Here is a 6,000-nt window from a genome sequence, read left to right as displayed (position 1 = left end):
AAGTTCCTCCCATGTGGGTGGCTGTGAAGAGGCACAACCTAAATTGAAGCATGGTATATTCGTGGGGGTAGCTTTAATAATATGATAGGGATTTGGGGTTCGATACAGGATATTGGCTGAAAAAAACAGATTCGAGCTATGCTGGGAAGAATGTCGAATGCAACACAAGATGTTCAAAGTCTGTTTTGTAGAGAATTCTCCAAAGTCATCAGTGTTGTTTAAAGTAGAAGCATGGTACAATCAGATGTAAGTGTCAGTTGCATTATTCTGGTGTAAACATGACAAGGGCATGGAGGCAAGGAGAATCCAGAGATGGGGAATTAGAGGCTAGGCCATCACAGTAGCCCAGGTGGCTTGATGTGGAGTCAAATGAAGGAGACCCTGGAGTAATCAGAGAGAGATCAACATGCTCAAACAGGGAGAAGACACAGGGAGAAGTCAGGGAAAGGAACTGGTTTTCTGGCTTTAAAAAACCTGAATTGCAGAATGTAAGACAGAAGTAGTTGAGTAAATAAGAAATAAACACTTTTTGAGATTCATTTGAAACTGGAATGTGAAAGTGAGGGAGAACACTTAGGTTTTGCTGACTTCCTTCACCCCAGGCGCCTCCACCCTGACCCATGCTGAACTCTGCAGCACAGCCTTTAGGAAGAGATGACTCAAAATGTCTTAAGGAATTATGCACATTTAATTTACATCTAGGTCTGAATTCTTATGCTGCTTTTCTGTCATTTTGCCATTTTAAAGAATAGCATACCACGGCTTTTTATTCCAGCCCTGTGGTAGTGCCCTTTTTGAGAGAATAAATCCTGAGTAGTGTTGCCAAGAGCTAGTGACATTTGCCATGTTTGAAAAGGCCTCATTTTGAAGAATGATTATCGATTCTTCTGCACATTTCAGATCGCTCCTTTGATGCTGTCTTTTACTGGCCCTGGCGAGTGACCCTCAGCTGTGTCCCTGGCTCCTTGACACAGTAGTTCACCCAGAAAGAACGTGGTGTTCTTCCAAGTGGCACTCACCCTGCGCCTGTCCACGGGATAAGTCACTGTTTCTCTGAATATTTCATCACACAGAGGAATGTCTCCAAAGCTCACCTGGGTTGTTGAAAATATGTAAATATGCTTATAAATGAACACAGGTGATGATGGAGTGCCTGGGGAGAGGAATAAGAGGGATCAATGCACTTCATTAGGACACATGATGGTAATTCTGGGACTACATCATCTCTACTTAGAGGCAAGCTTTGGGCCTTCAGTTTTTAGGGAGAAGTACAACTGAAGGGAGCGGGTAGCAGAGGGGCGTGGAAGACCAGGAAATGTGATAAATAGTCTATTGTAATTGCATGCAATTGACTCCCAAGGAAGAGATATTGAAAATAAATATTGGGTGTGGGTGGTGTCTATGCAACAGAAGAAGGCCCTTGATTTCCATTTCCAGGATCCAAGACAGACTGACGCATATATCTCAAGAATTTTGACATCACTTGTGAATGTTAAAAGTAAAAGCTCATATTCAGTGGCAGTGATATTTTAGTGAGTCTAATTTGAAGAGAAAAAAAAAAAATGAAGGACGTCTTGGTATATAACCTGAAAATTTGAAATGGATTCTTTATTCTCTATTACACATGTCCCTTGATATTACGGTGTGTTTAGAGTGTTAGCCAGGAGAATAGAGAGGGCAGTAATTCTCAGTGAATTTCAAGGATTAGAAAAGAACCTTTTTAAAACACTACTTCAAACCCTTTTGGAAGGGTGAGTCAGATATATATAAGAAAATATAACATATATTATAAAATATATAAGTACCTATTGTACACATACGCACACATATATTATTACATATAGTTAAGTACTTTGCATTTGGAAGGTGAAGTCTTTCTTTTAGACCAATCCTCTGCAGTTGGGTTGATTAAAAAATATAAATGAAAGTATCTCATTTAAGCCGGGTGTGGCTATAATCCCAGCACTTTGGGAGGCCGAGGTGGGTGGATCACCTGATGTTAGGAACTCGAGACCAGCCTGGCCAACATGGTGAAACCCTGTGTCTACTAAAACTACAAAAATTAGCCAGGCACAGTGGTGGGCACATGTAGTCCCAGCTACTTGGGAGGCTGAGGCAGGAGAATCCCTTGAATCTGGGAGGCAGAGGTTGCAGTGAGCTGAGACCGTGCATTGCACTCCAGCCTAGGCAATGAGAGAGAAACTCCGTCTCAAAAAATAAAAAAGAAAAAGAAAAAAAAAATAAAGTATCTCATTTATACTTACAGAAGTATGGATTTTTCTGTTTGAGACCCAGAAATCCAAACCTGTTGTTCTTAGTGACTTCTGTTCTGCCAGCACTGAGATTTCTAAGTGGAGAGTCTATGAGACCAACTTGGCACCAGGTGGTAGAAATGTGTCCACAAATGATGGACGGCACCACATCCTCCATCTTTCGCTTTCCCTGAATATATTCTTTCCTCATGCCATCACCATCATGGACCCAGTACTGCCTCAGAGGTGCAGTGCCTGTTTTGCAGAATTTTATTAGCCCAATTAAGACCAGGACCTACAGTGGAGCATACTGCCTTCCTGTGACTAAGATATCTGGGCAAAACTATGGCACAAAGACAGGACCTGAAATGGAGGTTCCTTTTGTCAGATGATATGTAAGCTTTTTCCTTTTTAAAAAGCTGTATCTCTCCAGTTCCTATTTAACTTTAGAACACTTTCATTTATATTTTTGCATCAACCTTTCCATGGATTCATATGCATGAACAATTTACAGCTTAATGCAGGAATTCTCAAGTGTTAGTGTACATTATAATCACACGAGAAATGAGTTTAGAGTGCCACTGTCAAAACCCAGTTTTAAACTTAAACATACTTTCTAAGTCATGTAAAATAAGAATAATAACAATGTTGATTCTAATGACCACCATTGGTTTAATCAACTGAAACTCCTCTTCAAAATTTACTCTAACTTCAGTTGTGGCATGGAACCCATCCTGTGACTGGACTAAGCTCTCAGTGTTCAAGTTCTGGCTGCTTCTGAGAATTGCTAAGGGCTTCATCTGCCTTCAATTCATTTGTTTTGAATGTTTTGGAGCATTAGAGGTATGGCTTTCTAGCATGCTGTTCAGTGAAGAGTTAGCTATTGCATACATTACACCTTCCATGCACTGGAAAAGGAGCAATGAGCTTACAGGTGGTGACTGTGTAGGCCCAAATGTCCTTGCAAGGGCACGAATTCAAGGAAACAGTATTTCAGGCAAACAATCAGCAAGTACAAGTGTCAAAACTAGAGAGCATCTCAAACTAGCATTTGGTACTACCTCAGAACGTTATCAGAGTACCAAAACGTGTCCAAATTGAAAGCACCAGAGAAATCACTTTGGCAAGTAGAAGAACGGGCATGAGACTGCAATAAATTCTATTGGATATTGGACATGGGGTTGCTGTTTTACAGGCTTTGGAGTCACACTCACTCAGGTGCACATGTTTCCACTTCTTGGTATGACTTTAAGATCTCAGAATTTTCTGAAAAACATACTTTTCTGGCCTTTTAAATGAATTAGTTGGGCCAATATTAACTGCTATGACAAAATACAATATTTCAGTGCTTTAAGACGATAGAAATCTATTTCTTGCTCATGAAACAGTATAATGTGGATATTCCCAGTCCAGAGGTGACATTCTCCAGACAACAAGAAGAGAACCCATGCGCCTCTGAACTTAGGGTTTCCCTTTCCTCTTGGGTGTCAGAGTTCTTGGCAACTAGCTGATAGATGAGGAAATAGAAGATGAGGAAAACACATCCTCATCTTAACTGCCTTTGAACAAAAGGAATAAGTAGCACTTCTACTCATTTATCTTTGGCAAGGCCTGATTATGTGTCCCCATGTAGATTCAAGGGGTCAGGGGGTCAACAACTCTAATCCCTGGCTGATCATCTTATTCTCAGCACCAATTCAATAGCAAAGCTGATTTTCTTCATTCCTTGTGCTGTGGTGGGAATGTTTGTGTTCCCCCAAAATTGACCTGTTGAAACTAAATCCCCAATGTGGTGGTGTTGAGAGGTGGGGCCTTCTGAAGCTGAATGAGATTTGTGCTCCTATAAAAGATGCCCAGGAGAGCTTGTTTGCCCCTTCTGCCATGTGAGGATGCAGCAAGAAGGTGAGTGCGTCTGTGCAGCAGATAGCAAGCTGTTACCAGACCTAAAATATGCCAGCACTTACATTTCCTAACCTTTGGAACTATGAGCAATAAACTTCTGTTGTTTATAAGCCACCCAGTTTATGATATTTTTGTTGTAGCAGACCAAACAGACTGATGCCTTGTGATATGGTTTCGCTGTGTCCTCACCCAAATCTCATCTTGAATTTTCATGTCTTGTGGGAGGGACCCAGTGCGAGGTAGTTGAAGCATGGCAGCAAGTCTTTCCCAAGCTGTTCTGGTGATAGTGAATAAGTCTCATATGATCTGATGGTTTTATAGAAGGAGTTCCTTCGAACAAGCTCTTTCTCTTTGCCTGCTGCTATCCACATAAGATGTGACTTTCTCCCCCTTGCCTTCCTCCAGGATTCTGAGGCCTCCCCACCCATGTGGAACTGTAAGTCCATTAAACCTCTTTCTTTTGTTATTGCCCAGTCTTGGGTGTGTTTTTATCAGCAGTATGAAACAGATTAATACACCCTGTTAGGTGGTTTCAAACACTGAAACTATCCTCACTGTGAAACTTCCTTTTGTATAGTGTTTTGTGCTCCATAATGATGGAAAAAACGGCTCAGAAGGTCTTCTCCTAAGACGTCTCAGCCTGAGTGAATCTTGCTTTTAGTCATGGTCTTCTCTTGCATGTCCCGCTTGAAATTATAAGACAAAATCAATTCACTTGGTGACAATAGATGACTCCCATAACATATTAACTAGCTGTTTTCTTCAAAGCTCTCCAGAAATCGCATTCTAAAGGACTTGGTACTCGTTTTGGTTCACCACAATTTTCAACAACGTGTAAACAAATGAAAGTTTGTTAAATAGATTTTTAAAACAATTTTGTTTTGCAATTGTAAAGCAGAAATCACATCTGAAACGGGTAAGTTGGAAAGGCTGGATTCCTCGAGCTAGGTATTCACGAGGCCTACTAGACTGTATAAATTCCTGGGTATGGTGTGGTTCCATGTATTTTATACTTAGAAGTGAAGTTGATGTGTGCATCTAGACCAGGATGTTTCTGGAACATTCTCCTTTCTAATCCCAACTGGTGACTAGAGGTTGCTGAGGTGATAATTGTGAGGTTCTCTGAGCCCTCACCGCAGGAGAGACACCATCCATTGCTGTAAACAGTTTAACTGGTGGTCAGGGTTTGGCTCTACTTAGAAAGCCAGAGGCTCTCTTGGGAGTACTACCTGGTACTACAACCTGAATAACATCTCACCTCTCTGCTACCCTTGAAAAGGCAGCAGTCAATCTTACTGCATCATATCAAGAAAGGTTATACTCTATCAGCACTGACAAAAACTTGGTCTGCCATGGACATTGGCTCTGCCAAGGCTTCAATTTTGGGAGTTTTAGTGATGCATGTGTGGCATTTCTTGTGGACATATTTAGATTTATATTCCACTTCAATTTTAATGATTGTGAACTTTGAGCACTGGCTATATTTTATTGAGTGCTTACTATGTACCACTTGGCACTATAATAGGTATTTGTGAACATAACACAATCTAATTTATATCTCACAATAACTTTATGTGAGGGTAATATATTGTCCCCATATTACAGAAAAGAAAAACAACTAAGGCTTAGAGATGTTTTGTTTCTTGCTCAAGGCCATAAAACAATCAAATGGCAAAGCTGTATTTCCAGACCCAGCTTAACTGGACCCAGAGCCTGAGCACCAGCTTTGAGGTGAAACAGCACTGGCTTCTCAAATATTGCTTTCTCGCTTATTCACCCAGTTCATATTTATTGAACGGGTATGGGGCTAAACGTTGAGAATATAGCAGAATACCAAAAAGATGGT

Source organism: Callithrix jacchus, chromosome 12 (genome assembly GCF_049354715.1).
Source record: "Callithrix jacchus isolate 240 chromosome 12, calJac240_pri, whole genome shotgun sequence".
Lineage (NCBI taxonomy): Eukaryota > Metazoa > Chordata > Mammalia > Primates > Cebidae > Callithrix > Callithrix jacchus.
This window is presented reverse-complemented; position numbering follows the sequence as displayed.